At 35.7% G+C, this 11824-nt stretch overlaps 1 pseudogene; it reads right to left on the reverse strand.

The window, feature by feature from the left end:
* Window positions 1-4315: 4315 nt before the first annotated feature.
* LOC120175834 lies at window positions 4316-11276 on the reverse strand (annotated as a pseudogene).
* Window positions 11277-11824: the final 548 nt, after the last annotated feature.

Below are 11824 nucleotides of genomic sequence, written 5' to 3' on the forward strand. Positions count from 1 at the left end.
GGGTTCCAATCAGGTACTCTTTATACGGGTGGTAATTCCTTGCTCATGGGTAATGGTGATGGTATTCCAATTACACATGTTGGTCAAGGATTTTTGAGCTCAAATAGGAAGCCTTTAATTTTACAAAATATGTTGCACGTACCTAACATAAAGAAAAAGTTGTAGTCTGTTTCTCAGTTCACTCGTGACAATGGTGTCTTCATGGAATTTCACCCTTCTGAATGTCTTGTGAAAGATGCTCGGGCTCAAATGGTTCTGCTTCGCGGGAGGCTCACGGATGATGGGTTGTATCAGCTACTGCCTTGTGAGGATCAGAGGTCTTCTTGTTTGGTAAATAATGTCTCGAAGTCATCTGTGTCTTTGAAGTTGTGGCATCAGCGTCTTGGTCATCCATCTCTTGATATTGTTCAGCGTGTTTTGAAGACGTGTAGTCTTGTTTTCAATAAAACTAAAGCAGCGAATGTGTGTTCTGCTTGTATGCAAGGGAAGTCTCATAAGTTGCCCTTTTGTAATTCTTTGACTGAATATAATGAGCCTTTTCAACTTGTTGTCTCTGACGTCTGGGGATCAGCTCCTGTATGCTCCACTGATGGTTTTCTTTATTATGTTTCATTTGTTGATGTTTATAGCCGTTATACCTGGATGTACCTCTTGAAACACAAATCTGAGGTGGCTCAGTGCTTTCTTGACTTTGCGAAATTGATTGAAGTACAGTTTGGATACAAAATTAAAGTCCTCCAAACTGATGGTGGTGGGGAATATCAACCACTTCGAAAGTGGTTCTCTGCCAATGGAGTACAACATCTTCTCTCGTGCCCTGGCACCTCGGAACAGAATGGTAAGGCTGAGAGGAAACATAGGCACATTGTGGAAACAAGATTGACAATGTTAGCTCAGGCTTCTTTACCTCAGAAATTTTGGAGTTCTGTCTTTTTCTGCTGTTTATCTTACAATCGATTACCCACACCTGTTTTGCATGGCAAGTCTCCTTTTGAAGTTTTGCATCGTGTATTGCCAGATTATTCTTTTCTCAGGGTGTTTGGTTGTACTTGCTATCCTTGTTTGCGCCTGTTTAATCGTCATAAGCTGGATTTCAGGTCAAAGAAGCACGTGTTTCTAGGATATAGCACTTCTCATAAGGGGTATAAATGTCTTGATGACTCTGGCAGAGTAATAATTTCGAGGCACATTGTATTTGATGAAAGTGTTTTTCAGTGTGTAATATTTCAAATATTGCTCCAGATAATGGTGTCTCCATGGGTGTTATTCTTCTTGTCTCCCCTGTACAGACAATGCATGGTTCACCAAATTCAACACATGCTCCACCACCAGCGCATGCTACACCAACGTGTTCTCTGCCATCACCTGCTCCATCCACTAATGCTCCATTCTCAACAACTAATATTCCTCTTGTCTCTCCTGTACAGACAATGCATGATCCGTTAACATGTGCTCCTCTAGTGCATTCTCCACCATTGCATGCTTCATCAACACATGTGAATGGTCAAAGGCATAGTACGTGTGGATGTCAAAACGTTGGGACCACACCTCTTGCCGTGATCGAGGAGCAAGTGTTGGATGTGCGTGACTTTAATAATGCGCATGGGGCCATCTCATTTGGAAATATGGCAAATAATTTTGATAATGCGCCTGGAGCCATTTCGTTTGGAAATACACCATGTGATTTTAATAATATGCATGGGACCATCTCTTTTGGAAATGCGGCAAGTGGTCTTGGAAATGCGGTAAGTGGCCTTGGAGATGCGGCAAGTGGCCTTGAGAATGCGCCTGGAGCCATTGCATTTGGAAATATGCCAAGTGATTTTAATAATGTGCATGGGGCCCTTTCAATTGAAAATATGCCAGCAGGTGCGCAAAAGGACATTTCTTATAACAATGCGGCAAGTGGCCTTGGAGATGCGGCAATTGTTTGTAATAAGGCGCAGGATGCTCCTAGTAATTCGAGTAGCACACCGGTCCATGGAACTATGCCCGACAATGATGATGTGCTTGGGACCAAGTCTTTTGGAGCTGTGGCCGACCACGACAATGCGCTTGGAGACACGCCTTTTTGAGTAATGGCCGACCGTGACAATGTGCATAGGGACATTTCAACGGGTACCAATGCGCATGGGGGCTATTTTGGTTCAAAATACACATCCTATGGTTACCAGGGCCAAAGATGGCATTCGAAAACCTCGTGTTCTGCATGTTGAATATTTTGATGAAGAGCCTCGGTCCATTAAAGAAGCTATGAAGATTCCTCATTGGAAGAAAGATGCATAGCAAGAGTTTGATTCTTTGATTGCAAACAACACATGGTCTCTGGCTCCCCTTCCTAAAGATCGTGTACCCGTCAACTGCAAATGGATTTTTAAGGTAAAACGTAATGTTGATGGCTCAGTGTCTCGGTACAAGGCTTGTCTTGTTGCAAAGGGGTTTCTTCAACGACCAGGGATTGAATTTCATGAGGTTTTTAGCCCAGTTGTGAAACCTGTAACGGGTACGAGTAATTCTTACTCTTGCATTGACAAGAGGTTGGTTGCTGCGTCAAGTATATATTAATAATGCCTTTTTAAATGGGGCATTGATGGAAGAGGTTTACATGACTCAGCCTCCTGGTTTTGTGCAAGCTGGTGATGGTTTAGTTTGCAAGCTGCATAAAGCAATTTATGGCTTGAAGCAAGCTCCTCGGGCCTGGTTTGAAAGCCTTCGAGAATACCTGGTCTCTGAAAGGTTTGTTTTGTCTAAATCTGATTCATCCTTGTTTGTTCGAAAATCAGCTAGTAGTGTTGTCTACATGCTTGCGTATGTAGATGATATCATCTTGACAGGGAGTGATGCTAGTGAGGTTCAGTGTGTGATTGAAAAACTGAATTCTCGATTTTCATTAAAGGATCTTGGTGCGCTTAATTTCTTTCTTGGTATAGAGGTGTGTTCTGATGACAATGGCCTTGTTTTGACTCAACAAAAATATATTCGTGAGCTTTTGCATAAGCATGGCTTTAGATATGTCAAGAGTCTTCCTACTTCCATGGTATCCAACTGCAAGTTATCGATTGATGCTGGTGATCACATTGAAGATGCAGCCCAATATAGAAGCATTGTAGGGGCTCTCCAGTACATAGTAGTCACTCGACCAGATATTGCCTTTGCAGTAAACAAAGTTTGCCAATTCATGCAGTCACCACGCAATAGCAATTTTCAGGCTGTTAAGAGGATTTTACGTTATCTTCAAGGAACGGTTGATTATGGTCTTCGTTTTACAGTATCTTCTCGCATGTCTCTGACTGGTTTTACGGATGCTGATTCTGATGATAGGAATTCCATGACTGGTTACTGTATTTTCTTTGGTGGAAATCTCATTTCTTGGAGCTCACGCAAGCAGCGAGAAGCCGAATATAGGAGTGTTGCTTCTGCAGCTGCTGACATTGTTTGGATTGAGTTTTTGCTTCAGGAGTTGTGCGTTGTTCCACATGGCAAAGCTACCTTGTGGTGTGATAATTCGAGCACTGTTGTGGTCTGTGCTAATCTTGTTCAGCATTCTAAGTTCAAGCATGTTGAGCTTGACTTGTTTTTTGTACGAGAAATGGTTGCTGATGGTCGTTTACAGGTTAATGAGGTTCCAGCTTATGAGCAGGTGGCGGATGTTTTGACAAAGCCACTGCCTTCTGCCTCGTTTCTCAAGCACAGACAAAAACTCTTGGTAACACAGCTAAGAGGGCTTCCTGCAGGTTTACAAAGTGGGAATGGCAGGGGGAATATTGAAGTCAAGAAGTTTGCTGCAGAAACTGAAGCAAGTGCTGAAGAAGTTAATAAAGCAGGGTGAATGTTAGCATTATGTATACGAGCATGTGCTGTGTAAATTCTAGAATAGTTCTAGAATAGTTTTGTTATGAGCAGTTAAGTTGTTAATGATTTGTTGCACAGCAGTTGCATTTCTTGTTTGTATAAATAGCTACTCTCTAACTCAAGAGAGATTAGCTTTTCATTAATAAAGAATTACAAAGTTTTCAGTTCATTTCTTGTTTTCTTAGATAGCTAAATTGCTATCTTATCATATTAAACCCACTGAAATCAATCACCCCATGGGGGGAATTTAAGGACCAAATTGACCAAAAAAATGGTCATTATATATAAATTTTATTTGTAGTTTCAGGTTTTATCCCTGACAAAATGGGAACATTAAGAAGTCATCTCCTTCACATTCTTAAGCTTTAAATTGGCGACTACATGCTTCTAGCCATTAGTTAATAATGTTACAGAAAAACAAAAGATTATCAGAGGTTATATGATATGATTTACTCATCTGCACTTCAGAGTGAAGCTTACTTCTAGCATCATTTGCCTAACTGTACAGAGGAGGAACTCAGTTTGGTATAATATAACATGTTTGATTCGAACATCATTTGTCGATCCAATCTTTGAACAACATCATGTATAGAAGAATGTTCACTGCAGCGATAAGAACAAGCATTTGGAATGTGCGAACCAATCTCTGTTTTACGATCTCCGCCTTCGATTTTGTTGCTCTAGCTGGTAACTTCTTCGGATCAACATCGGAATCTGCATTTGTGCCCATATTCAAGCGCAGCTCTGTCTGTTGTTTAACACTCGTTTTAGTAGTTGCTCTAATCACAGCATTGCCCCTGTAACAAAGGAAACAAATGAAGAACAAGAATCAGAAAGAAAACAAATCTGCAAATATCAATTATATGTTGCAAATTAATCGAATACTAATACTACAGTTTTCATGTACAGGCTGCAGTTATTAATGAGACTCGTAAATATGAAAACGTTGAGCTAAAGCACCTCTCCAACGGGACTCTATCATTTGTGTGAACAACAGGTTGGGTTAAAACCTTCTTAACAAGATGCATCGGTCCATCTGCACTCCAAATCATCTCATACTCGCAATTCTCATCTTCATTTTTCTCTTTTTTCCCGTGATGAAAGGTGAAACTTATTGAGTTTTTGACACATTCCCCCATATCGCGAATGCGACCACAAACCTCCGACCACTAGTTGGCCACAATACGAGAGAAAGGACGGTCAAAACAAATAGTATTATATACCTGAAAAATGAGATTTTTAAAGAAATGTTACTCAGACCTATATAAAAGCCCATAAGTGGAAACTACAACCATTATTCTCTATATGATAGTTACCATATGTAAATGTGTGTTTGCATTGGAAGAAAGCACAGATGAGTAAGTACAGCTTCTTCTGGCTTCGATGTATCTGGGAGTGAAAAGTTTCTAACGGATAACAGCATGAAAGACGGATAGAGGTTCCCTTGCTGCCAACTTATAATTCCTAGAGTGTGCTGCATGTTATCAAGTAAAAACGTGAAGCCGTGAATAGAAGGAAAATGTGCTTAACACCATATCCTCACCTCTGTTACAGGTCCACCCTTTGATTCATGTGTCACTTACACTGATCATGATCATGACCAGATAAAACAAAAACCTGCCAAAACCAAAAACTTGTCTCAGGCAAGTTGTTGCAAATATCTTAAAACATTCCTTTTGTAATGTGTCGGACAAAATTCTCTCAATGTGCACATGAATGCATATATGCATAAATTTCAGCATGCATGCAAACATATATACATGAATATATGCATAAATTTGCCAATATGCAAGCATTTATATATATATGAATGCATATCTTTGACAGCGAGTGTGCCCATGTACAAGATCACTTCAGGAAAGGATTAAAAATACCGGTTTGATTAAGTTTAGCAATTGATTTGATGATGCCTTGGTGATGTAGTTTTGATACCTGCAACAGATTTCAACTGTCAAGAAAAGATAACCCTAAAAAACCAACTATTACGACTTAAAGTAGATTCCTGTTATGGTAAGAAGAAAAGAGGGAGAGGCTTACGTTACTTCTTTATCATAAACATGATGTCGTACACGCTGAACATGAAAAGTGTAGGAATTCATAAGTATAAACACCAATCAAATTCAAAATTGAGAAACACTGTATATGGACTAACAATACCTCTGGAATCGTATGAAACACAAACAATAAAAAGAATGTCCATTCTACAAAAGGCAGTGGGGTAGAGAGAGAGGATAATAATCCTGAATACCTGGTTGATAATTGGAGAGCTACGATGTGGTCCACAATTGGTCCAATCCGGCCGATATAATGGAATATGGGTCAACAAAACTCTTGGATGAAATTGATGATCTAAAGAAATGTGAAATATAGATAAATCATTTAAACAGTCGAGTCCAAACATCACGAAAACAAGGAAATGCAAGTCAATATCATAAACCTGAGGAGACGTTGCTAACAAAATCCCAAGTTGTGGAAGCCAAACTTCCTTCTCGATTTGCTGCAATGTCTACGAAGGTTAGATTGCCTATTTCAACTATGAGGTGATATTTACCAACTTGGAAAATTAAATGTCACCACATTTTCAGACGCAATGTGTTCGCAGATATATATTATATAAATTTCCCTTGAGACATCCAATGACATATTAATGATTCAATTATTTCATACATTTTATATCAACTATAGAGAGCACACAGGACAATCTATAACATAGTAACGCATAAAACATGCAATACTGCAGCAGCAGCACTTCTTGTTATGAGAAACCGTCTCATTCAACTAGGATGATAAAACAACATCCTGGTAGAATTACAGTCAATGGTATGTTTATATGTTAAAAAAATAAAAGAGAAAATAATTATGAGAAGAAGATGAAAGAAATCCGAGTTTCATGCTATCAGATTCCAGGTTTCATGAACACAAACAATTACAATAGATAGACAAGAATCAGATGCTTTTCTTGTTTACCTTCTAGAGTTTGAGCATCAACAGCTACGAACTCCATTTCCCCAACCATGAATAGATAATTTCTTCTCCCAAATTCTTTTCATACCTTCTAACCACCTACATGTATGTAAAACTATGAGCTAATATATTTCTATTGGAAGGACCAAGAGCAAGATATAATTTTATATTTGTCAAAAAAGAAACATATAATTTTTTAGGATAACATAACAGTCACAATGAATTTTACTCTACTCAACCCAAGAAATCCAAAAAAAAAAAAATCATATCGAATTTGAAGTTAAACACAAAAAACCTGAAGAAAATTAGATTTATGTAGTGACACATAATCTGAAAATTTTAAAGTGAAAAGCGCAAAGCTCACGTCTATTGCTATTGCAATTTAACTCTCCAATATATGTACTCTTCCAAATAAATGCAAAACGTAACTTAGCCCTGACCTAACTGTTAAGAGTATCGATCATCTATTCATTCAATCCCTTCCACTCCAGTACACTTCCAGAATTACTCTAATAGTGTAGCATTTTGGCCCTCCTTTAGTTTTTTTTTTTTTTATCTTTTTCTTACTTCCTATTTAAGGTAAAACTTAGCTTAGCCCTGATGTAACTGTTAAGAGCATTGATCAACCATTCATTTTTAATCTCTTCCACACTCCAATTCCCTTCCAAAATTATTCTAATAGTTTAGCCTTTTGGATCTCCTTTAGTTTTAATCTTTTTTCTTACTTTATTTCTTTTCTGTCTTTTCCATATCATAGCCATTCCATGCCCATGATGCAAATAAAACTACTGGAACAAAATCATGCTTAGTTCTAAAAAGTAGACAACATTTTTTAATATTAAGATGAGTAAATACCTCCGGCATATGAGACTGAAGAGATGCATACCCAATATCATGGTTTCCAGGAAGGTGATAAACTTTAATATTGAAATATATTTCTTCTGAATATAGACCAAACATATGCTTCAGACGGCTTAACGATTCCTGCCATCTGATCAACTAAAGAATGTCAACCGCACTCTATATTAGAAAGGTAAAAGAAGAGTTTTAAAGCAAACCCAGTTCCTCATTAGACAAAGAAAATAGTGAAGCGAGGATACAAAGTACAAACAAGTGATCTTGATGGTGGTAGTAATAGTACTAATAAAATTTCATTTAATATGCATTTAGCAGCATAAGCTTGGAATAAGGAGGTAATTTTAGTGATTTCCCAGAATGTGTTTAATGCCTTAAATTTCATTTCAAATAAAGATGATGGGTTGAGTAATTTCATCTAGCAAAGCTTGCCCAACCCAGAAAAATGCATATATATATTGATAAATTAACTCTGAAGCAGTTAGAATGAAGTTTCAAGTAAAAACAGATGGTTACAGGCCTTACTCTTCATCTGATAAAAAAGGACCTGCATCAAAATAATCACCCAAAAATAAGACCACATCTGGTTTGAAGGGAAGGATGGATGATAAAAAGGCTCTGCGCATATATAAATCTGTATAGAATTGTACAATCTCCAAAGCAAGTGATTTAGGTGGCAACGGAAGGGAGGTTTTATCCATGATCTGACAAAGACGTCAAGCATATATTAGAACGTGACAATGGATGAATAACAGGAACAAGAAAAGCACACCTGAGGATTAGCAACAACAGCGACTTTCACATAATCAGCTGCATGTCTTTATCCGTTCATCTAAAGTTGCAAAACAAAAACTGTTAGTTCCACTGCCAATCCACTCACAAGGATGAGAACATGTGCATTAAAGCATGTATGTGTCTGAATGTGTATGCTTAAAAGATTAACCGCATCGATGTGTTCTATGTGAATTATATGGTGCTGTCATCCACAATTACACCCAGAGAATCATTAATTGAGCACACTATAGTTTTAAGGAACTTAGACAGGTGCCACAAATTCTTGAAAAGAGACTCGTTCAAAAACTAGATTCCCTTGTAATGAGTATAACAGATTAGTACCAACTAAGCATCATTCCAGTTTATCTAAGTAAATAACAGAAAGGAAAAGATCAGTTAAAAAGCATTGTTTGTTGCTTTTACTATTTTTTTTTAATTCCAAAAGGGAAAAAATGAGGAGCATTTCACATATAAATAATGTTTTGAGTAATTAAACTTTAAAATTAAACTATTATTACTGAAATTAAAAGCTTCACTTTCCAAAGATTACTTGGAATGTGTATTAATCAAACATATGAATTAGCTTTGAATCATTTACCTCAGGGTTTCACCAAATCTTGTGAAAGAAAAAATCAAATAGCCTCAGGCACCGATAGCACAGTTGTAAATATCAACAATTTCTCAATGATGAAAATTAAAACATAAAATTTATCAAAAATATACTAAATGCCACCACTGGTCTGGTTGACTTTTGTCAATGTTTTTTTAGCTCATATTCACTTACGGTAATCCCTTTGGATGTCGCCGGAGAGGGGGACTCAGCCACGGATCCGGCGGATCGGTGGGTTTTTTTTTTTTTTGAAGGTGAACTAACCAGAAATTCAGACACAAATGTTAAAGACGTTTTAATCCTCCTGTGTTGATTTATATTGAGGTACATTACCTACATAGTCACTAGATTACAGAGGTAATTTTATTTTCGGTTGTCTTATTTTAATCATCAATTTTCTGAAAATAATGTTTTAATTCTTTGCCCTATCTTTAATCTCCCTATATTAGTCCCTTATCTTTAATCTCCATCCAAGAACGCCCTTAATTTTGATTAGTTGGCTTTTTTTGATGTCATAAAATTTAAATTGACCACATAATGGTAACTTACTAATATTAAAAAATTGATATATATACTTATTTAGTTGTCCAAATCAACAGTTAATTTTCATGTTATTTGTTAATTTAAATTCCATGTATTGCTTCGTTCTTTTGATATATTAACACAAATTATAAGGAAGGACGTATTTGAAAAGAATAATATAAAAAAAGGAAATGGAAGTAATGAAAACTTGAAAGAGAAGAGAGAAGCAATAATATGTTTGATAACATATTTTATCTCCTCAAGATATGCTAGTTATTTAAGTACAATATAATATTGACAAATGAAGAGATGCTAAAACTCATTTTTTCGGGACATTTTATCTCCTGAAGTTTAAATCGTTATTTCGCTTATATGAAACCATTAATTCCTTCAAAATTAATAAGGGTAAATTACATATTTAGTCAATCAACTATTTTCACGATTATATTTTGGTATGTTTCCGAAATCATCACTAAACTTAAGCTCTTATTTTGTTTTATTCACCCAATTCAATTCAATTTATTTTTAAAATTTTATAATATATGAAAGCTTGTTCATATCACATAAATAAATAAAATTCATTAAAAAACCAAAAATAGAGTGAGAAAATTTAATAAAAAAACCTTTAATTCAAATTAGTTTTTCCATGTTTATTTAAATATCACAGCCAAAACTGCAAACAAGCTCCCTTCCCATATCTCCATGTCTCTCGTGTTCTCTTTACACAGCAAGGTTGGAAAAAATCTCAGCTTCTTTCTTTCTGGTCAACTTCATTTTGGCCGCTTGCTTGGCCGGAACGGTGGGGTTTACTAAGGTGGCCGAGGCTTGGAGGGATAAACGTAAACCAAAAATTTTCATTAATACTTAAAATTTTGAATTCTTAGTTTTCATATAAATTAAATTTACATGTTATTTGTTATTTATGTTATGATATCATTTATTAGTATAAATTAAATCAATGCATCGAATAAAAAATATATGATACAAATAAATTTTATCTACTACAAATTTAGAAAAATAAATTGAATTGAATTAGGCGACTAAAACATTAAAAAAACCTCAAGTTTAGTGATGATTTTGAGAAAAATAGTTTGGTACCCAAAATAAAATAATGAAAATAGTTGAGTGACTAAATATGTAATTTATTGTTGTTATTTTTAACGGAATTAACAATTTGAGACAAACGAGATAACCGTTTAATTTTTAAGATATAAAATATCTCGAAAAATACTTTAAGGGTAACTCAGTAAAAATGGTATAGTTTAGAGAGCAATAGTGTATTTAAGCCAAAATTATATTATAGAATATAAAGTAGAAAATACAGTAGCATGCGATTATGATCCGTGGTTAAAAAGTACTAAAAGAGATGAACATTTGTTCCCGTTGTGGCATGAGTTTTTAATGTGTAGACCTTCAGTTTTGGTTTGATATTCATATCATTACGAATGGATCTTAGACAACTTGAATCTCTTTCCATTCTTTTTCATTGTTGATTAATGAAACTCATATTTGTATACCTTAAAAATTTGTGAAAACTGGTATATAGGATCTGCGTATCTTTTGTAATCGATACTAATGTGTGAACATGCGATTATGACCTGAGTTATAGATACTTGGAAACTTGAAAAAAACCATAATCGTTATGCGTGGAGAATGGGACATTGACCAATGTTCCTACAGTAACCAGCTCTTCATTCATCGTTAGAGTCCCGGAAGGTTTCGCCACAAACAACCTTCATTGTTATTGGGTGTACAACTCCATCAGTGTTGAGTTTGAAGATTCCACTGGCAGGAGCTTTCAATTATCCTATCATATCCTCATTGTTTCAATGTGAGTTTGTGTCATAAGTATCAATTAGTTGAAGAACAACAATATGAAAATGTTATACTGAATGAAACTAAAACCCTATTTTGTAGTAGTGTGTGTATCATGCATACAATAAGTTGTCATCTATCGTCCTTCTTATATTTTTCATAATAGTTTATTATAATGTATTAAAGTAATAATGGTTTTCAACATGAAGAGGTTGTCATATACCATTCAAAGAGTCAAATGTTGATTTGATCGTAGCTCCTTGATTTAGAATGAGACACATATCGTATTCTTTTGACAATATCTATGTAGATTTGTGAAGAAAAATCCTCAAGACTCGATATCTACCCTTTTCATAAAAATAAGTACAATACAAAGTATATTTTAATTGTCGTCTAGAACATCTATTAATAACAAGAGTTATTTATATTTTT

This window comes from Hibiscus syriacus, unplaced genomic scaffold, assembly GCF_006381635.1.
Source record: "Hibiscus syriacus cultivar Baekdansim isolate YM2019G1 unplaced genomic scaffold, ASM638163v2 tig00112216_pilon, whole genome shotgun sequence".
Classification (NCBI taxonomy): Eukaryota; Viridiplantae; Streptophyta; class Magnoliopsida; order Malvales; family Malvaceae; genus Hibiscus; species Hibiscus syriacus.